The sequence below is a fragment of the Sarcophilus harrisii genome, chromosome 1, assembly GCF_902635505.1.
Source record: "Sarcophilus harrisii chromosome 1, mSarHar1.11, whole genome shotgun sequence".
Lineage (NCBI taxonomy): Eukaryota > Metazoa > Chordata > Mammalia > Dasyuromorphia > Dasyuridae > Sarcophilus > Sarcophilus harrisii.
In genome coordinates, this window is record NC_045426.1 from 37,614,303 (window position 1) to 37,638,539 (window position 24,237).

Here is a 24,237-nt window from a genome sequence, read left to right on the forward strand (position 1 = left end):
AGTGCCTATATTGTTATTTAAACCACATCTTCCAGATTCCATGTCCAGCCCACTGTCCATTAGAAAATATTAATGCTTCTTAATAATTTTTATTTTCTGTTTAATCAGTCAACTAAACACAAATAGTAAAAATCCATTACAGGCCAAGAACTATGGGTAAAACCTGATGATATAAATAGATGGGGGAAAAGCGGTTAAAAAAACCTTTTCAGCAAGGGGTTTTTAAATGGAGGGAGACTGCATGCAAACAACTATGTATAAACAAAATATATTTGGAATATGCTAGAAATAATCAAGAAAAGGAAGGTAATCAAATTGAGGAGTATAGGGGAAAGCTCCTCACAGAAAATAGGATTTTACCTTGGAAGTTGAAGGATTTGTGAGAAATAAAGGAGTGGAGATGAATAGAGAATTTCAGTGAAGGAGAGAGTCACAATGAATTATATAAAGCTGCATGGATAGAGTGTGTGGTAGAGTGCCAAAAACAGTCAACTTAGAACTAAGAAGATCTGGATTTAAATTTTCTCTCTTAAATTCACCAGATGTGTGACCTATATCTAGTCATTAACCTCTTTATCCTTTAGTTTAATTATCTGCAAATGATGTGTGTGGATGGAATCAATGATTTTTAATGTCCTTTCCAGGCCAAAGTCTCTTGATCTTGTAATCTTTGCTCTTACAATTATGCTACTAATTAAAACTTGTTTATCTTTTAAAGCAAAGAAATTAATCTACTTTCAAAACAAAGTATGTAAATCGAAAAGCATTTTCCACATATTGCCTCATTAGAATCTCACAACAAAGTTAGAAAGATGCTATGCTTATTTCAATTTTTCAAATGAGGAAACTCAGGTTAAATGGCTCACGCAAACTTACATTTAGTTTTAGAGGATGGGTTTATTTCTAATCTTCCTAATGTTAAATACTACCCTTTATTTGATGTTCTATCTTATTAAAATGATGTTTTCCTCTAAATTCAGTGGGTAATAGAGATAAACATGGACCATTGGTCCCATGCATAGAAAGATTCCAAGGTTCACAATATGGGAGCCCAAAGAGCACCTCCATGTGGTAGTAGGTGTCACTTTTGCACTCTTTTAATAAACATTTTTACAATTCAACAATAGCTGAATAAATTCCATTATCCTAAAGCAGGCAAATTTCAAAATCAAGTTACCATTTTCTTGGACTACTTGTCAACAAGATACTTTTTATTATAATTTAAGAATAGAGATGATTAATCTTAAAGCTTTTTTTTTTAAGATTTAAAAGAATGAAATTAGGAGTGTAGCCAAGATGGTGAAGAGAAAACAATTTCTTTCTGACCTTCTCCCATGACCTTCAGATAAATTACCAAATTCAGCTTCTGAATTAGGTCTGGAATGGCAAGACCCACAAATATTGGGAGTGTAACAAATTATCAACAGAAGATAATTTCAAAGATCACCATTTGGGCACAGAGGGAGGCGGGCCAAGCACAAACAGGCCCAGTACAGATGCTGGTGCAGACATCACAGACCGGGGGTGGGATTGGTTTCACATGCCAGAATCTAAGGGGAGGGATCTATAGCAGTGTTGGCTACTTTGTCCTGATTGCAAGGCAGTCCTGAAAGACCAGAATTTCACAGGACCTGACCATGCTCACACACCATCTGGAGTGAGTCACCACACACTCAGGACAACTACTGCTGCTTGTGGAAGAAGCTTGGACAATCTCCCTTGCCCTAAAAGCAGATCTCAATTTTTTTTAAATGAGTAAAAAAGCAAAAAGAGTTCTAACTATAGATAATTTTTATGGTGAAAGAGAAGAACAGATTTCAAACCTTGAAGAGACTAAAAACAGATCATCTGCAGATGAAAACCCAAAGGATGATATAAATTGGTCCCCATCACACAAGGCTCTCCTAGAAAAAAAATTTAAAAGGATTTTAAAAGAGAGCTAGAAGAAAAATGGGGAAAGAAAACAAGAACTTTACAAGAGCATTTGAAAAGAAAACACAGAAATTAATTGAAGAAAATTCACTACAAAATAGACAGTGAAATGGAAGCATATAACTACTTAAAAATAGGAAATTGAAAAACAACTCCCTGAAAAACAGAATTTGTGAAATGGAAAAGGAAAATAACTCCATACACAACAGAATTTGTGAAATGGAAAAAAAAATCCATCGAGCAAAACAATTAATTTAAAAATTCAATTGGACAAATACAAAAAGAAGTAAAAAAAGTAAATGAAGAAAATAATTCACTAAAATCAGAACAGAACAAATGGAAATAAATGACTTATTGAGACATCAAGAATTAGTCAAGCAAAACCAAAAAAAAGAAAAAAGAAAAAAAAAGAAAGAAATGTAAAACACCTAATTGGGAAAACAACTGACATGGAAAATAGATCTAGGAGAGACAATTATTGAACTCTTGAAAACCATGATGAAAAAAAGAGCGTAGACACTATTTTTCAGAAAATTATTAAAAAGAACTGCCTGGATATCATAAAATAGCCACTGAAAGAATTCATCGAACACCTCCTGAAAGAGACTCCAAAATTAAATCCCCAAGAAAGATTGTAGTTAAATTCAAGAACTATCACACCAAGGAAAAAACTATTGCAAGCACCCAGAAAAAAATAAAATCAAATTCCGAGGAGCCACAATGAGAATTACCCAGGACCAAGCAGCTTCCACCTGGAAAGAGAATGGTAGTAGAAAAGGGGGAAAATGGAGGTTAAATAAGAAAATTACATCTCACAAAGAGGCAAAGGAAACCTATTATATTTGAGGGAAAGAAGAGAGGGGAATAAACATTGTATGAATCTTACTCTCATTAGGTTAAGCTCAAAGAGAAAATATTAGACATACTTGGTTTCCCAGAGAAATATTTCTTACCTTATAGAAAAATCCACATAAATCATCAGCATTTTTATACATAACTAACAATAAGAGATACAAAGACAAGTGCCATTTAAAACAAATGTTGATAGTAAAAAATATTTGGAAATGTATCTTCCAAGAGAAAGTCGGGAACTATATGAGCAAAACTACAAAACACTTTCCACACAAATAAAGTCAGATCCAAACAAATGGAAAAATTTCAAGTGCTGTTGGACAGGTTGAGCAAATATAATAAAGATAAAAAGATTACTTAAACTAATCTATTTATTAAGTGCTATACCAATGAAACTTCCAAAAAAATCATTTTACTTAACTAGAAAAAATAACAACAAAATTCATCTGAAAGAACAAAAGGTCAAGAATTTCAAGGGAATTAATGAAAAAATGCAACTGAAGGTAGCCTTGCTGTATCAGATCTAAAACTATATTATAAAGCAGTGGTCATCAAAACCTTTGGCTGAGAAATAGAATAGTTGATCACTGGAATAGGTTAGGTTCACAGGAGAAATTAGTCAATAACTATAATAATCTAGTGTTTGAAAAACCCAAAGACCCCAGCTTTTGGCATAGAATTCACTATTTGACAAAAACTGCCTCAAAAATTGGAAACTAATGGCAAAAACTAGGTATTGACCCACACCTAACACTGTATACCAAGAAAATATCAAAATGGACTCATGATTTAGACATAAAGAATGATATTATAAACAAATTAGAAGAACATAGGATAGTTTTCATCTCAGATATGTGGAGGAGGAAGGAATTTGTGACCAAAGAAGAACTAGAGATCATTATTGATCACAAAATAGATAATTTTGATTATATTAATCTAAAAATGTTTTATACAAACAAAACTAATGTAGACAAGATTACAAGAGAAGCAATAAACTGGGAAAACATTTTTACATTCAAAGGTTCTGATAAAGGCCTCTTTTCTAAAATATATAGAGAATTGACTCAAATTTATAAGAATTCAAGTCATTCTCCAATTGATATATTATCAAAGGATAAGAACAGACAATTTTCAGAAGAAGAAATTGATACTATTTCTAGTCATAGGAAATGGTGCTCCAAATCATTATTGATCAGAGAAATGCAAATAAAGACAATTTTGAGATACCACTACACACCTCTCAGATTGTCTAAGATAATAGGAAAAGATAATAATGAATGTTGGAGGGGTTATGGGAAAACTGGGACACTGATACATTTTGTTAGTGAAAGTGTGAATGGATCCAACCATTCTGGAGAGAAATTTGGAACTATGCTCAAAAAGTTTTCAAACTGTGCATATCCTTTGACCAGTAGTGTTACTACTGAGCTTATATCTCAAAGAGATATTAAAAGAGAGAAAAAGACACACATGTGCAAAAATGTTTGTGGCAGTCCTTTTTGTAGTGGTAAGAAAGTAGAAACTGAATGGATAGGTCATCAATTGGAGAATGGGTGAATAAATTATGGTATATGAATATTAAAGAATATTATTATTCTGTAAGAAATGACCAACAGGATGGTTTCAGAGAGGCCTTGAGAGACTTATATAAATTGATGCTAAGTGAAATGAGGAGAACCAGGAGATCATTACACACGGCAACAACAAGACTATAGGATGATCAATTCTGATGGACATGGCTCTCTTCAACAATGCAATGATACAAACCAGTTCCAATTATTTTGTGATGAACAGAACCATCTACACCCAGAGAGAGGACTGTGGGAACTGGATGTGGTTCACAACATATCATTTTCACTTTTTTTCATTGTTGCTTGCTTCTTCTTCTTCTTTTTACAGGTATTATTTGATTTTTCTTGTGCATACAATAATTGTATAAATATGTATGCATATATTGGCTTTAACATACTTTTCTACCATGTTTAATATCAATTGCACCACTTGACATTTAGGGAAGAGTGTGGAGAAAAGGAGGGCAAATTGGAACACAAGATTTTACAAGAGCTAATGTTAAAGCATCGTCCCTGTATATGTTCTGGAAAAAAAAAAAAAAAGCTTTAACAAAAATAAGATAGAAAAGAAAAGAAGGGAATGAAATTAAAGGAAAAATATTGCAGAAGTCCCTTATTTATTTCTTCAGAAGGAGAAAATTAGATAGATATGGCTATAGAAATGCATAAAACAGATCATCTGTCAGTTACCACTAAACTCTTAATTATTTAAGAGGCATTTTGTGATGTGATTTGGGTCTCTTCCAACTCTGAGGTCCTGTTATCCTGTTAGTTGTATCTGATCAAAAAGAAAGGAGTTTGCATGCCAGAGAAAAGGTTAAGCCAATTTCAATTGCTCATTTTCCAGTTATACAATAATGTGGGAAAGTTGGTTTTGGTTTCTACAATTATTTTAAATTTCCAACTCTGGCTATCTAATTTTCACACTTTCCATTTATAGTATGTAATGAAAATTTTTAGCTATGATAATGTCTTAAGTGATGTAGTGTGATGCAAAAAAGACTCATAAGAAATTGAACTTTAATGAAGAGGAGTGGTGAAACTTAACTATATCTACCCCCTTCCTAAGAAACCACACTTCCTTTCATTAGGGAAGAAACATACTGCAACTGAATCAGTTGGCTCTAATGTTTTCTATATTTAAATAGTTTTTCCTTTCTGACTAGAAAGGAGAAAAGCTGAAGAAAACTTATTTTATTGAATATTATCTAAAGAGATTCATTTCTCTTAGCAGAAATCCTAGCATGGAGTACTTAATGATTTTTTTTCCTTGTCATGAAATAACTTTTTGATTTTTATTTTTGGAATACAAGTAAGAGACCCTGACTTTATTGCTTTGAGCTCTATTGAGCTATAAATTAAAGTTATTAATTGGGAAATAAAAAATTGCACATAGTTGCATTTGTTTGTGGATAGGTATGTTTAATCAGTGTTATGGAGTTGGAGAGATGCGTTGTTTAATTATTAAAGAAAAGGATGTTTGGCAAAAGTGCTGTAGTGAGGCAGTAGTGAGGGTAATTTGTACTTTTTTGTTTGTTTGTTTGAGAAATTTAGGGAATTCCCTCCACCTTTTTTTATTTAGTCCTTTCACTTATTACATGAAGGGCACACTATTTTCTAGGAAATTGAATTCTTTCTATTAAACCATTTTCAATACTAAAATGTCCTCTTTCCATCTGTCAAAATCCTTCAAAGGATAAGTCAAATGTTAATTCATTTTATTTCTGTTTAACCTTCTTTTAAGCACATGCTTAATGTTAGATACAATGTTGGATACTGGAAATACATAAATACCAAAATGAAATAGTCCAGTGCCTCAAAGATCTCACATTTTCCTAGGGAAGGAACATTTAACACATAAAAGTAAAGATATGATATACAGAAATTAAGTTCAAGAGTTGTTGGAGGGGGGAGGGGCAAACCTTTCCTTATTTCTAAAGCTAAACAGTTTCACTTTCTGTGGACTCCTACAGAAGCTAAAACAACTGTGTACTTAATATCCCTCTTATTCCAATGGATCTGTAATTTTATTGAATTGCTACTCCTTTCAACAATGAACATTTCAGTCAATCTGTCTAATCCTGTGTGATTATTCTACATATTCATAAATATATATGTAAGTTCTTATATGCTCTAAACATTTTGATCATTTTTGGGTGATTATCTACTTTTACTTGTTGTGAAATATTATATTTCATTATTTGTACTCAAAAAATCACATGTATATTTTAAAAATATTTATCAGAACTGTCCTTTGTGGTTTTATTAACATAGAAAATGGCCATTGAGAAAATACCCAAGAGTCGTGTTCAATTATTTTTTTTAATTTTTCCTGTTGTTTCAGTTGAAATCTTCCTGAGGATAGGGAATTTGTTCTATTTTTCCTCATATCTCCTTAGAAAGCTGTTATGATATTTTTCATATAATTGGTACTAAATAAGTTTGTTTTACATTGTTCATTTCTATATTCTTGGAGGAATAGCTGACAAAAAACATTTCAAAATTTCTTTGGAAAATTTTTTTCTTGTTAAGTATATTTCTTTAATAGTAATGGAAAGCCTAGGAAAAATGAAAGATGAATATAAATTTAAAATTTGTCATTATTGCTTTGGTATCCATATGAGGTGGAACTGGGTCCTTCGAAGAATCACTGAATTTCCAAATTGGATGGAACCTTATGAGCAAGGTAATGCAAATAGCACCTAAATTGGAAACCTCCTCCTCTTTCAACCTATTGGATGAGCACTTACCTTTTTCTAGAAAGTCTCTGATAAGGGGTGCAATTACCTGAAAACTTCAAATGGAAGTCTCATCTTGTCTTTTGAGATCAATTAAATTATCAGGTTGTTGTTTTTTCTCCTTTATATCAAACCAAAATCTTCCTTTATTAAACTTTCCCTTGTTCTATTCAATGTGTTCCCAGGGACCAAATAATCCAAATTTAATACACTATCTAAAGATCTTCTGTATTTATTCAAAAGTACACTGTCTTTCTAAAACCTGTTCTTCTGGTTAGATATTCCCAGTTCCTTTAAGAAGTTTCCTTAAACCCCCTCTTCTATGGAGCTTTACAGCTGCCATCAATGCTTTACCCTTTATCTCCCATGCTACAGCCTTATAGTCCATTTATGTTATAGACATCATGTGTGCACAAGTTTATTTTTATGTTATCTTCCAATATAATATGAGCTATTTGAGGGCAAGGGCCATGTTTTTCCCATTCTTGATGTTCTAAAGACTTAGCATAAGACTTAGTCCATATTAAGTCTTTTATACAAGCTTTAAGGCTAACTGATTGCACTTAAAGGCCTTTATCTGTATGAATTTAGGCACACCAATTAATTTGTTTTTTTCTCTATTTTATTGATTTAAATTTTTAGATACGTAAATTTCCACATAAGTAGTGCTTTGGTTGCATACCATAAATTTTGGGGGTTTTGTCTCATTGATGTTATACTCTTTAATGATATTATTTGTTGTCTCTGTGATTTATTCTTTGAATTTACTCATTCTTTAAAACTAGATTATTTAGTTTCTCATCAATATTAATGTTTTATGTCCTTTTATTTAATATAATTTTTATTAAATTTTGACCTGAAAAGAATGTGTTTAATATTTTTCTTGCTTTTTTTTGTTGCCTAAGCAAAGTTAATTTTTGTGAAGTTGCCATATATAACTGAGAAAAAAGGTATATTGGTTACCATTATCATTCAGTTTTTTTCCAAAGGTATATTATCTCTAACTTTTCTAAAATTTTGTTAATGTTAATTTCTTCCTAACTTATTTTATGGCTGGATTTATCTAGTTTTTGAGGGAAAACTTGATACTTACTAGTAGTTTTATGATTATTTCCTGTAACTCATTTAATGTTTTCTTTTTAAAAAAATGGGTTCTATGTAATTTATTGCATATATATTAAATACTGATATTATTTTATTGTCTATGGGATCTTTTTAGCAAAATATAAATTTCATGATTATGTCTTAAGTCTGTTTGAAAATTTTCAGATGAAGAAATTAAAACCATTTCTAGTCATATGAAAAGGTGATCTAACTATTGATCAGAAAAATGCAAATTAAGACAACTCTGAGATACCACTACACATCTCTCAGATTGGCTAAGATGACAGGAATATATAATGACAAATGTTGGAGGGGATGTGGGAAAACTGGGACACTGATGCATCATTGGTGGAGTTGTGAATGGATCCAGCCATTCTAGAGAGTAATTTGGGACTATGCCCAAAGAGTTATCAAACTGTGCATACCCTTTGATCCAGTAGTGTTTTTACTGGGTTTATATCCTAGAGAAGAAGGGAAAGGGAGCCACTTGTGCAAAATTGTTTGTGGCAGTGCTATTTGTAGTGGCAAGAAACTGGAAACTGAGTGGATGCCCATCAATTGGAGAATGGCTGGATACACTGTGGCATATGAATGTTATGAAATATTATTGTTCTATAAAAAAAGATCAACCAGGATGATGATGATCTTTTTTTTTTGAGAGGCTGGAGAGACTTATACTCAAAATTAGATATAGTTTCCAGAGGTTTTTGATGCTTCCAAGTTTGTGTGATTGAAAGAGAGATGTGGTCACTGCTCTACCAATATATGCTTGCTCATTATTCATGAAGGGACTTTGTTTCTCTGTAGCTATCAATAGCTAGCACTTTTATTGAGTCACATGAACAGGTCACAATTGCTAGTGCTCCCTTTCATGTTGGAATTGAGATCAGGAGCCCTATTTCTCTGTGAGCTACTATAAAACCATCCCATCTTCATTAAAACCTTGTCCAGGTAGATTGTTGCCATTTTTTTTTTTTATGTCCTGTGACTGCAAGCCAGAAGTGAATATTGGCAATGCAATAAGAGTCTTGGATTCAGTGACGACAAAGAGTGCCATAAAATCTCTTGTCCATCCCCTCTTCCCCAACACTCATGAATTTGAACTCTTGAATCTCCTTCTGCCCCTAATGCAGTCACCTTCTAGGCTTGCTGCTGCATTTACAGCATAGCCTGTGCTATGTAGTTTACAATAAACTTCAGCTTTGAATACCACTCCAGTAAGACAGAAAGGTCCTGCCAACCTGTTAAATTGTCTAGTATTGGATTATTGTTTCACCTGTACTTTTCTGGGTTTGCCACTTCACAATTTGAATTGAGTGTTTTTAAATGGCTTGTAGAGGGATTTGGGAGAACTTGTTTGAGTGCTTCTCTGTCCTGCCATCTTGAATCCACCTTTTTCCTGAAGCTGATCATTTTGCCTGAGATAAGGACTTAATCTCAGCCATCAGAGTTGAGAATATTATGGACTCCCTTGTGAGGGTCTGTGGTCTACATCACCAGAAGTATTGTACAGCTGAATGGTGACCAATAGTTTAGAGCATTATATATTTTTATTCAAGCAGATGACCCCTGACATCCCTCCTCAGCCTTAAGATTCTGTGAAGTCAGAATTAAAAGCATTGTGTAGAGATCATACTTTATTCAAGGACTAATGAAGGACCTTTGGAAACCCATCCTTGAGATAAGAAGATGAAAAAGGTACAGCAAGAACTTGAAAGGGAGAGGGCAGAACTTGGACCAATGGTTAGGAATTGGATAGAGGAAGATTCAGCTCATTGTCAGTAAAAGTCCTTGGAAATGTCCCACTGATAAGTGGACTATCCCAGGAGGTAAAGTGTTTTCCATTACCATAGATTTTCAAGTGGAAGTCAGGTCAATCATCCTTAGGAGTATTATGGAAAATACTCCTAATATTTAGGTTTTGAACTCAGATCCTCTCTCTCTGTGTCCAGTGTTCTTTTCACTGTAGTAGAGTTTGTTTCCTTTAATGTTACCTTGACCCAAAGTCTTAATTGCCTTGTGCTGTCATTTCATCAGCTACAAAATATAAGTCCCATAGGGATCAATTATGACTACTTCTCTTGCAGTCTTCTCTCCATGGCAAACACCTACAGCTTCTTTCATAGATAACTGGACTCCTTAATTACCCTGACCTTCTGCAAATATGATCATATCTTAGTAGAATTTAAGTTGGCCACAAATCAGAAGCCAACCAACCTTCAATGTTGTGAGCTTGATTAAGGCCTAAGATATCTCATGTGAGCCTTCTTTTCCAGAGCAATTTATTCAGAGTTTTCATGATTAAGCACAGATATAGTTCAAACACTTTAGTAGTGAGCCTGATCCTGGAGAAGGTGCCTCAGGTAGAAACATTTAAAGGTCTTGAAGTTGCTAACAAAAGTGATGAATGTGTCTCATTCTCTTTATCATTGATAAACTTCTTCAAATTGAGTCAAATAAGGCTGATGCTTGTAGCTAGCATGGGGAACTCCCACCTATGTAGTCTATAGGAGAAGCACCCAAAATATCATACACTAGCTTTCCATGACTTGATATATTGGGATATGAGTCCCAACTCATAGAACTTAAGCAAAACTTCAAAACTTGTCTCAGGCTAATTATTATGTAGCTCTCTGGACTTCCTAGCCATCCATGGTCACATGTAATATGAGATACTGTCCAGGACTCAGCCTTAGGTGGCTACTACTAAGAAGTGAGATTTGGAAATGGTAGATGCACTCTGTCAGCTGCTACATGTCACTGATGCTCAAAGGCTGATATAGTTTGAGTGGATAGCTCTCTTCCATCTTTTTGCACAGCCTTGCATTAAAAAATTATTATAGCTTTTTATTTACAAGATATATGCATGGGTATTTTTTCAGCATTGACAATTGCAAAACCTTTTGTTCCAATTTTTCTCCTCCTTCCCCCATCCCCTCCCCCAGATGGTAGATTGGTATTGACCAATACATGTTAAATATGTCAAAGTATATGTTAAATAAAATATATGTATACATGTCCATACAATTATTTTGCTGTACAAAAAGAATTGGACTTTGAAATAGTGTACAATTAATCTGTGAAGGAAATCAAAAATGAAGATGGACAAAAATAGAGGGATTAGGAATTCTATGTAGTGGTTTATACTCATTTCCCAGAGTTCTTTCACTCGGTGTAGCTGGTTCAATTCATTACTTCTCTATTGGAACTGATTTGGTTCATCACATTGTTGAAGAGGGCCATGTCCATCAGAATTGATCATCATATAGTATTGTTGTTGAAGTATATAATGATCCCCTGATCCTGCTCATTTCACTCAGCATAAGTTCATGTAAATCTCTCCAGGTCTTTCTGAAATCATCCTGTTGGTCATTTCTTACCGAACAATAATATTCCATAACATTCATATACAACAGTATATTCAGCCATTCTCCAATTGATGGGTATCCACTCAGTTTTCAGTTTCTGGCCACTACAAAGAGGGCTGCCACAAACATTCGTGCACATACAGGTCCCTTTCCCTTCTTTAAGATCTCTTTGAGATATAAGCCCAGTAGTAATGCTGGTGAATCAAAAGGTATGCACAGTTTGATAACTTTTTGAGCATAGTTCCAAATCGTTCTCCAGAATGGCTGGATGTATTCACAGTTCCACCAACAATGTATCATTGTTCCAGTTTTCACACATTCCTTCTAACATCTGTCTTTATCTTTCCCTGTCATCCTAGTCAGTCTGCCAAATGTGTAGTGGTATCTCAGAATTGTCTTAATTTGCATTTCTTTAATTAGTAATGACTTGGAGCATCTTTTCATATGCCTAGAAATAGTTTCAAGAAAAAAATGTTTCAAAAATAGAAAATCAAATATTGGCTAAGGCCTTTCTTAAATATTGAACCAGGAAATGAACTCAACAAACAAAAGGATTAGTCCTCAGAAAAGAAGGTCTAGAGATAAATTTGGGGAAATATCCAGGATCTAGAATCTGATCTAAGCTTAGTTAAAGCTATAGAGAAGCATTTATCAGTGATCTTCCTCAAAAGCAATGGACAGGGATATTGTTTAAATACGAACTGAAGCATGCTATTTTCAATTTCTTTTATCCTTTTTTTATTGGAGTCTTCTTTTACAAAATGACTAATTTGGAAGGATTTTACATGATTGCAAATGTATAATCTATATACGATGGTGGGGAAAGTGAAGGAAAAGGAAGGAATGGAGGTACAGAATTTGGAATTCAAATTAAAAAGTAAATCTAATGTTAAAATGTTTTTGGCATGTATTTGGGGTAAATGTGTACATATATGTACACATAGATATACATGTGTGGATGTATTACACAGTAATGTGTATTACATAAATATATACATATATATATTCCATCTATTGAGATTATCTATTTATCTATCTCCACAGCGATATTCATACCCATTCTGTCTCCATCTCCATATCTATCTGTCAGTGGACCAGAATGAACAAGGAGATAATGAAGTCTAATCTTTGCCTATTACTAACAAGCTGAAAAATCTTCATATGTAGACCTGATGAAGAGAACTGTATCCATGTCATCCAGAATCCATTCTTGTCAAGTTCAGACTCCTTCACTAGAAAATTGGTTAACTGTTTAGGAAATTTATTTTGGCCACAGAGATTCTTGAAAGCAACTACCATGGGAGAGTTCATTGCAAAGAATTACTCAAATCATTGAAACTGTGGAACCTTGTACTATTGTTTAATAATGGAATAAAATCAAATAATGCAAATAGTCTCAAAAATTAGACATTTTCAAATCTAGAGTCCATTAAAAATTACAATTACATTTGAGGAAACGAAGGGAACACTAATTGAAGCATCCCTTAGTCTTAATATCCTTTCTTTTGTTAATCTGTTTATGAAAGATATATAAAACCCTGCATTATGGCTTGTTCATTGTAGGCAAATAGAAAATGTTATAAAATTCTATGGAGAGAGGATAGGTGAAAGATAATAGTTTTTTTTTTTTTTTTAAGAAATGGATCGTATTGGACAGTTTATCATTTTTCTATTGTACTAAAGGCTTGATCATCAATAATAAAGATGCCAACTGAGAAGGTAACTTTATCATTCACTTCTACATTCTCATCTTGCAAGAATAATTTGAGTAATAAATGACACTAGATGATTTACTATTATCCTTATCTATCCAGGAAATAAAATGAGATACCCCCTCCCCACAAATATATATTTGCATGATAATTACATTTCATCCAAATTAAAGACCTTTGGATTTCTTCCTCTGAAATTGAATGGACATATACAAGTTTCCAAATGTTTTAATGCAGTTTAAGGCTGTTAATGCTTAAGTATTTAATCTTAAATTAAATAAATAAACTTGATTTTTACTAAGGCTCCTGGAATCCTGTGTATTTTCTAGAGGCAGAATAGTATTATGATCCGAGACTTAAACTTGGACTCAGAATGATCTGTATTCAAATTCTCCCTCTGATACATATTGGCCATGTGCCAAATAGCATAATTTCACAGTGCTCCCAAGCAGTTATCTAATAGTATAAGCTACAAAGCAGGTATGTATCTGTATTGGTAAAAGAAGTGTCTTTGAGGTTTTTGTTTTTTTTTTTTTTTAAATCAATAGTGCCACAGGGGGGGGAAAAAATGTTTTCTTCACTCTTCCTTTCCATTGCATATAAGTGGTTACCTACATCAAAGGGTAGTTGTGACTTGTGATGGACAAATGTTATGTGGTCAAAGAAAAATACTTCACAATCATTTCGGAATTAGGCAAATCGTAGTTATTTTTATTCCTATTCTGAGAAGTTTTCACCAGTCCATTTAAAATATGCTAACACTTTTAAAGCATAATTTATTTATTATTGTTTGTTTAGAAATTGCTGTGCTAATATAATTTATCTCCTTTATGAGGTAAATTATTATATGAAGGATAAAGCACCATCATCTATCAAATCATATTTTCTGCCTTTTGGAAAAAGCTTCTCAAATTTTATTTATTTATTTTTTTGGGTTTTATATCCTCACAAAATGAGACTCATTTAAGGCTCAAATAGCTTAAGCCCTTACTTTTTGCATTATCTTGCTATGCTCCAAACCTTGCCAGTCTTCTCATTTGTAAGATAGTAAAATAATGTGAATGGGATATGTGACCAGATAAAATGAAGATGATTTTATTATTCATGAATACTTAACCTGACTGCTTTAGTGCCTACATATCCCTATTATATTAAATTATGGGGAAACATAAAACTGTCAAACTGTAGGTGGTAGACTAATATTCCCTATGGATTTCCCTTATGTTTTCATTTTAGTTTTGCTGCCTAATCCTAATAAATCTAATTTTTAATTCATGTATTTTTTCTATTTCTTCTGTACTTTTTTATAATCTTCTAGGTTCTCTTCTTTCTTGTCTTAAAAATACCCTAAGACATATTTGTGTGTGTGTGTGTGTGTGTGTATATATCTATATCTATATATTTATATATAGATATAGATATATATACATACATGTTTATATAGGAGAAAAAAACTTTTGGAATGACCACATTATAAAAAATGTAATGTGGGTAAGTTATTGACTGGTGAAGTAATTTTCCTAAAATGTAGGAGTGATCATGTCATATATCTACTGAATAAACTCCATTAGCTTCCTACTGCTCCAGGAACTAATAGAAAATGCTCTTCTTGATGTCTAAATCCTTTCATACCATATTTCATTTTCATTTTTCCAGTCTTTTTAAATCATACTTTCCAGCACCTAATCAGAGACATCACCTCTCAGGCATTCCACGAACAAGACTCTTGATTTCTCAGTTTTAGTTATTTTGTCTGGATCTTTTCCATTCCTTGAATGCTCCCCCTCTTTCCCTTTTATTACTGACCTCCTCTACTTTCTTTAAGTACCAATTAAAATTCAACCTTTTCCAGGAAGGCTTCCCCAATCTCTTTTAATTCTATTGTTTTCCTTCTATTATTTACTATTTATTCAATTTATTGTAGTTTGCTTTAAGTATATTTTTGCATTTTATCTCATTAGATTGTAAGCTTATTGAGAGCACATTGTCTTTTATCTGTTTTTGAATCTTTAGAATTTATCACAGTGTCTAGAACATAGTAGGTGCTCAATATATGTTTTCTGAATTGAATCTGTAGGGGATATCCTTCCAAGTAATATGTAGGAGAGCATAAAAGGTAAAAAAAAATGATCAAAATGTAAACTTTTTTCATATTTTTAATTGATAGCTATTTTGACATTTTGGTCTATGAGAACACTGAAATTATTTAATTGCTTTTTTAGATTTACTAGTATTTTTCTAACTACTGCAAATTTTCTAATTATCATAAGGATAGTTTTAAATATTTGTCTTTTTAAGATTTTGAGCTTAATTTTTTTTTCTCCATTCCTTTTTTCCCTCCCCAAGACAGCAGACATATACAAGCATGATAAAAAACAGTCATGTTGTGAAACAAGACTCAGAACTAAAAGGAAAAACAATGGAAAAAAAAAAACACAAAGCAAACAACCAAACAAAAAGAAGCAATTGAAAATAGTGTGCTATGTGCTCAGCATTTTTTGTCACTGGGATCTTGAAATTTTCTTGGATCATTACATTTCTCAGAAGAGCTAAGTCTCTTATAGTTGATCATTATACAATGTTACTATTAATACATACAATGTTTTCCTGGTTCTACCACTTCACTTAGTTTGTGTAAGTTTTTTTTCAGTTTTTTACTGAAATTTACCTGTTCATCATATTTTATAAAACAATAGTATTTCATTATACTCTTATACAACAATTTGTATTGCCATTTAACAATGGATGTACACCCCTCAATTTTCGATTCTTTTTCACCACAAAAGAGCTGCTATAAATATTTTTTGCACATGTAGGTCCTTTTACCTTTTTTATCATCTTTTTTGGAAAACATCTTATAGTAGTGTTATTTGTGAATCAGTGTATGTTTAGTTTTATAGATCTTTGAGCATGAAACTATCTGAATTGTTATATGATTTATATTACTTGTAGATGTAAATTGTTTTTGACATGGAGAGAAAAATGGATTTTGTTTCCAAATCTAACCAATGAAGCACAGCATAATTAACACAAAGATTGGAGAGCAATGATTGATTAGAATAGACAAATGGAAACATTTGTAGATGCTGATGTTATCATGAAAATGTAATTTTTAATTTCATTATGAAATATAATTATGATGTAACATAAAAATGATAATGTTGGAATCATATTAAGTTATCTAGATTTTTCAAAAATCTAAATATATCCCTTGTGAAATTCTATAAATCACACCTATATTTGGAGTAGATTAATTGTGCCCTGTCTCTGGATTTTGAAATCTGCATGTTGCAATCAGTTTGGATATTTTATTGGTAAATAACAACAAATGTGTTCAGCAACTACTAAGCAAGAATAATTAGGTCAAATAAGATGCTACCAAATGGCAGACTTCCTTTTTCCTAATGAGAGTTCATTGTAGGTACAATTCACATTTTGATTCCTCCATTGGAGGTGATTTTTACAATAACTTGCCATGAAGTCACTCTCCACTTCACATAGGGGACCTTGTACCATGAAGTTAGAGGTCTTTTCCTAACTTCTCTCTCTCTTCTTCCTCTCCCCCCTCAAATCTTCATGTCTGAAAAATTTGATCTGATGATACTTTTTATTCTATTTTGCCAGGTTCATTTTATTGTGCTTGCCTTATGTGCCAGAAAAATGAATCCTTTTCTAAACTTCAATATCTGAAGAGATATCTAGGAGAACACAGACCATAGTAATTGATTCATGCCATTACTGTTAGTAAACAGAGCAAATGAAGCTGCATCTCATTTTTATTTAGTTTGAATTAATGACCACAGGCTCTTTTCACATAAATTGATGATGGAAGGTTTCGACATAATTCATTACACCACTGAAGTACAGGGTTAATGTCTATTGTAGTAAAACTAAATTTAGATGCTGGGATAATGGAAACTCAATTGAGGCCTGCATCAAATTCTCGATGGAAATAGGGGAGAAGTGATAAATAATAGAGTGAAGAAATGAAATATTAAAATTAAGAGAAGAACATGGTTGAATGAGGCTCAATATAGGAAGAAGTGCTTAAGACAGAAAAATCTTTTGGCAGAAATGGATTGAACAACTATAACAATGGAGTCCAGAATCCTTCAGGGAGATATGCATCTTAATGCAGATTACTGTCTTTCTCATAGGCATCATGAGCAAGGTCATTATGAAAGAAACACTTTTTTTATTACTTATACAGTCTGCCATTTTTTTTTTCAAACACCCTTACAGAGAATAGTGCTATTTGTACTATTTAGCTTTATTCTTGGGCTATTGCAAGGTTTTAAAAAAAATGATTTTCAGATACAGTGGTAACACTGTATCCTACACAGAAACAAAGACAGATATAATAAAACAGAGACAGATATTGAGAGTGAGAGACAGAGATACAAAGAGAGAAATATAGACAGCTTCCTAAACAATTCAATTCAGTTAAAATTTATGAAGGACATACTATGTGCCATGCACTATGATAAGCACTAGGGATACAAAAAGTGACAAAATACAATTCTACTCCTCAAGAAACTTGCTGTGTACTTGAGGTTAGGTTTAGGGTTGTAATTATGGTTAGAGTTAAGATGTGGATATTTTGATATCAGGATAATTGACTACTGTTATAATCCTTAATTCTTCCATTCATTTAATAATTATGTATTTGACAACTAATATATTCAAAACAATATGTTTTCTTGTATCCCCAGAATGAAAGCTTTCGTTTTCTGCTACTCCTAATCCTGTTTCCCATGTGCCTTAACAGGACTTCTCAGGGACCATAACAACAAACAAACAAACAAACAAACAACAAAAAAACAGAAATGACTTTGGTAAATAGTTTAGCAGACTGAAAATTATTATATTGTATTCAATACTCTTTGCCCTGGATCAAAAATATCCATGTCATCTCTTCATAAATACCCAGCATTATTTAAAGTAATGAAGATATCTTCCTAGATAAAATACTCAGAATCCCTCCATTTTACTTTGGAGAAACTGTTGTTTTTCAGTTGCCAGGAATAACTGATTCTTTGTGATCTTTGTTATTTATTGGGGATTATTACTATCAGCATAAAACTGATTTCCATCTGCTTAGATTCTGGGAAGATTGTGGGGTAGGCCAGTAAATTTCAGGCTCTCCAGATTTTCCCCACAAACAAAAAATAATCTTAGAAACAAAGAGAGACTGGTGAAATACCAAGGAGTCCTCTTGGCACAACCCAAAGAAGATTAGAAGAAAGCCCAGAGATTAGCCAGTGCAAAGTGCAAACACCCCCTTTTGTGGCTATCTCCATAGAAACAGCTAGTGGGAAGCCCTGGGCAACCTAGGTGGGGCTGGAGCCTCTACTGAAACCACAGTAACTTTTACTGCCTGCATGAGGAGTCTTGGGTCTGAGTTTGAGGAAACTTTTTAAATCTTGGCTGATCAGGAATACTAGGCATAGCTGTGCTGCATATGCAAGATCGTGGGAGACAAGAAACCAGCACAAGAGCCATGCAGAAGCAGTAGGGTAGGGGCGCTACTGATTGTAGGCACTTACAGGAGAAGGGAGCTTTTGGTTTGGAGTTCTAGCTTAGAGGGGAGAGCTGAAGTGACAAGAGAGGCACTATCCTCTCATGCCATGATTAGAGGGATTTATATTAATTATTACTTAAAAAATGAACCAGCAAAAATGAAAAACCCTAGCCATAGAAGTTTACTATAGGAATAAGGAAGACCAGGGTCCATCTTCACAGGAAAGTGAAGTAAAAAGAGCTTCGTCTACACCAAAGAGTAATGATAAATGGCTCCCTGACAAAAGAGAATATATAGAAGAACTCAAAAGAGAAGTAAAAATCAAATGGGAGATATTGAGGGAAAAAATTAAAAACATTAAAAAAAACAAGATTATAAAAAATTTGTTCAACTAGAAAAGGTGAGAGAATCTTAAAGACAAAAGTAACTCTTTGAAAATTAGAATTGGGCAAGGGAAGCCAGTGCAGTTATGAGGGATCAAAAAATAACAAAACAACTATAAAGAATGAAAAATAGAACATAATATGAAACATCTCATAAGAAAAATAACAGATCTGGAGTACAGATCAAAAAAAGAAAATATAAGAAAAAATGGACTATCTGAAAATTGTGATTCCCCTAAAATTGATACAGTAATGCAAAAAATATAACTCAAGAAAACTGTTCTAGAGAGATAGAACAGGAGGGGAAAGTAGAGATAGAAAAAAATCCAATAATCACAACTTCAAAGAAATTCTTTGTGGAAAATACATAGGGGTATTATTGCCAAAAATTGAACTCTCAGATCAAAGAGAAAATTTGGCAAGAAAGAAGAAAAAAATTAAAATATGCTGGTGTTACAGCATAATTGTATAGAACTTATGCCATAATAAAAGACTTCAGATTCTAGAATCAGTTATACTGGGAATCAAAAGGACTAGGCCAGCAGACAAAATATAATTATCCAAATTATCCATGAAAAAAAAAAAAGACATTTAATGAATTTGCAGAATTTAAGGACTTTCAATCAAATCCAAATTCTAAAGAAAATTTAACATATAAGAACCAATATCAATGATCAATTTCAAGGAACTTAACATGGACAAATTGTTTATTTTTTTAATATGGAAATGTATACCACATGTTTAAGACTGACATCAGCAATTGGGTTGCTCAAAAGAAAGACTGGGTCAGAGTTAAGTTTAAACAGCCATTATGCACCAAATGAGGTCCAAAGAAATTATAGACACAGAGTCTTTAGAGGGTGGAGGGGGGCATCACATCAAGAATGGGTAAATAAGCAACACTATATATGAACCATGAAGTATACAGCACCCTCCAAAGTCTATAAAGAAATGAGGGAAGGGATGGGCAGAGGGGGAAGCAAAGTATCAGGGAAGAAGATGAGGGAAGGAGAGGTGAAGCAATGACAAAGCAAGTTAGTAGGGTTAGGAAAGGCAGGGATGTGAGTGTGTGTGTGTGTGTGAGTATGTGACTATAGGGATATATGTGTGTGTAGATGTATACATAAATACATCCTTGCTTTACTATAGACTTCTTGGCAAAGGGGGGGGGGAATGAAAGAGTGAAAAAGATTAAATTTAAAAATGTGCACAGTAGAGAACAAAAGAACAACCTACAAGAAAATAAAAAAAAGATGAATATAATTTCTTTTTCTATTATATATCCTTTATTGAACTGGTAATTTATTGTTATATATTTTAATTCCTATCCTCCCTGATGTTCTGCTGGCCCATGACAATATTTTGTTTTGTTTTGTTTTGTTTTATTTTGTTTTTTCTGTCTTTTTTATTTCTCTTTCTTTATGTTTCTTTAATAAAATAAGTAAAAACTTTTTTAAAAATTCAGAAAAAAGAATTATGTATTCTTAGCCTTTTTGACACTTTACTTTTGGTGGAATTAAACACTGCTTTCTGGGAGATGGAATTATCCTTTTAGTTAAACCTGCGGAGTTCTTGTTTTTCATTTAGCAGCTTCTGAATTTCAAAACAACAATGAGGTTTGAAAGTGTTCTGATGCATATAAGTAAATGCATTTTCTATATGGAGAAAGAGAACCTAAACTTAATGTCCCAGAAGTAAAACATATTTATTTATTTGTTTTCAAAGATTTTTTTTAGTGAAGTTATTTTCAAAATATGTGCAAGGATAATTTTTCAACATTGAACCTTGCAAAATCTTGTGTTCCAATTTCCTTTTTTTTTTTTTTTCCTAATCGCCTCCCCTAGATGGCAAGTAATCCAATAAGCATGGTAATAAATACGTAAATTGAATATGGACATATATTTATGAAATTATCTTGCTGTACAACAATATAATCCAAAAGCAAGAAAAATAATAAAGAAAATAAAATTCAATCACACAACAACAAAAGAAGTAAAAATGCTATGCTGTGATCTACACTCAGTTCCCACACTCCTCTTTTCTGGATGTAGATGGTTTTCATCATCACAAGATGACTGGAACTGTCCTGAATCATCTCATTTTTAAGAAGAGTCACATCCCAGCCCTCTTTGTAGTGGCCAGAAACTGGAAACTGAGTGAATACCCATCAATTGGAGAATGGGTGAATAAATTGTGGTATATGAATAATATGGAATATTATTGTTCGGTAAGAAATGACCAACAGGATAATTTCAAAAAGGCCTGGAGAGACTTACACGAACTGATGCTGAGTGGAACGAGAAGGGCCAGGAGATCATTATATACTTCAACAACAATACTATATGATGACCAATTCTGATGGACCTGGCCATCCTCAGCAATGAGATGAACCAAATCAGTTCCAATGGAGCAGTAATAAACTGAAGCAGCTACACTGAGCTAAAGAACTCTGAGAGATGACTAAGAAACATTGAATTCCCAATCCTTATACTTTTCCCCACCTGCATTTTTTATTTCCTTCACAGGTTAATTGTACAATATTTCAGAGTCTGATTCTTTTTGTACAGCAAAATAATGGTTTGGTCATGTATACTTATTTTGTATCTAATTTATACTTTAATATATTTAACATCTACTGGTCATCCTGCCATCTGGGGGAGGGGGTGGGAGGAAGAAGGGGAAAAATTGGAACAAGAGGTTTGACAATTGTCAATGCTGTAAAGTTACCCATACATATAACCTGTAAATAAAAGGCTATTAAAATAAAAAAAGAGAGAGAGAGAGAAAAAATAAAATGTCCAAGGTAAAGATAACTAAAACTTCAAAAAACAAAAACAAAAACAAAAACAAAAACAAAAAACAAAAAACAAACAAACAAAAAAAAAAAAACAAAGAAGAGGCACATCCATCAGAATTAATAATCTTGTTGTTGTCATGTACAGTGATGTCCTGGATCTGCTTATATCACTTAGCATCAATTCCTGTAAATCTTTCCAGGCCTTTCTGACATCATCCTGCTGAACATTTCTTACAGAAAAATAATATCCCATAACATTCATATGTCACACCTTATTCAGCCATTCTCCAACTCATGGGCATCCACTCAGTCTCCACTTTCTTTCCGCTGCAAAAAGGGCTGCTATAAACATTTTTGCACATGTGGGTCCCTTTTTACTCCTTTAAGATCTATTTGGGATATAAGCCCAGTAGAAACACTGCTGGATCAAAGGGTATACACATTTTGATAGCCTTTTGAGCATAGTTCCAAATCGCTGACCAGAATAATTGGATCAGTTCACAATTCTACTAACAATGCATTAGTACCCCAGTTTTCCCACATCCCCTCCAACATTTGTCATTATCTTTTGCTGTCATCTTAGCCAATCTGAGAGGTTTTTAGTGGTACCTCAGAAATGTTTTAACTTGCATTTTTCTGATTAATAGTGATTTAGAGCACCTTTTCATATGACTAAAAATGGTTTCAATTTCTTCACCTGAAAATTGTCTATCCATGTCCTTTGACCATTTATCAATTGGAGAATGACTTGAATTCTTATAAATTTGAATCAACTCTGTATATATTAGAAATGAGGCCTTTATCAGAACCCTTGAAAGTAAAAATGTTTTCCCAATTTATTGCTTCACTTATAATTGTGTCTGTTTTGTTTATACAAAACTTTTAAATTTAATATACTCACAATTATCTATTTTGTGTTCAATAATGAGCTCCAATTCTTCTTTGGTCACAAATTCCTTCCTTCTCCACATATCTGTGAGGAAAACTATCCAATGTTCTTCTAATTTGTTTATAATATCACTCATTATGTCTAAACATAAATTCATTTTGACCTTATCTTGGCAAATAGAATTAGGTGTGGGTCAAGAGGCAAACAATTAAAATAAAATATTAGGAAACAGATTACAGCAATTTATCAGTAAGATAATGCACTATGACCAAGTGGGATTTATATTAGGAATGAAAGACTGGTTCAAAATCAGGAATATTATTACCATCATTGACTACATCAATAATAAAAATAATATACATAAGATGATAATCTCAATAGATGCAGAAAAAGCTTTTGACAAAATGCAGCACTCATTCATATTAAAAACATTAGAGAGAATATGGATAAAGGAAACTTCCATTAAAATATTAAGCAGTATTTATCTAAAACCTAAAGTAAGCATGATTTGTAATGGAGAGAAGCTGGATACATTCCCAGTAAGATTAGGAATGAAACAAGGATGCCCATTATCAACAATATTATTCAACATTATACTAGAAATATTGGATTTAGCAATAAAAAAGAAAAAGAAATTAAATGAATTTAGAATAGGTAATGAGGAAATAAAACTACCATTTTTTGCAGACAATATGGTGATATACTTAGAGAATCCTAGAAAATCACACAAAAACCTATTAAAAACAATTCACAGCTTTAGCAAAGCTGCAGAATATAAAATAAATCCACACAAATCATCAACATTTCTATATATTACTGATAAAGTAATCCACAAGATCCACATCCACAAGATATAGAAATAGGAATTGCATTTTAAAATTACTGCAGACTAAATAAAATACTTGGGGGTTTACCTGTCAAGACAAACCCAAGAACTATATTAAAAAAATTATAAAACACTTCTGACACAAAGAAAATCAGATCTAAATAATTGGGAAAATATAATTTGTTCATGGCTAGGCTTGCCTAATATAATAAAAATGACAATTTTGCCTAAATTGGTATACTTATTCAGTGCTATACCAATCAAATTACCAAAATATTGTTTTATAGAATTAGAAAAAATAATAACTAAATTCATCTGGAAGAACAAAATGTCAAGAATATCAGTGGAATTAATGAAAAAATACAAAGAATAATGGCTTAGCAGTATCAAATCTAAATCTATATTATAAAGCAGCAGTAATCAAAACCATTTAATATTGGCTAAGAAATAGAGTGGTGGATGAGTGGAATAGATTCGATACACATGACACAATGATCAAGGACTGTAGCTATCTCCTATTTGATAAAACACTAAACTCCAGCTT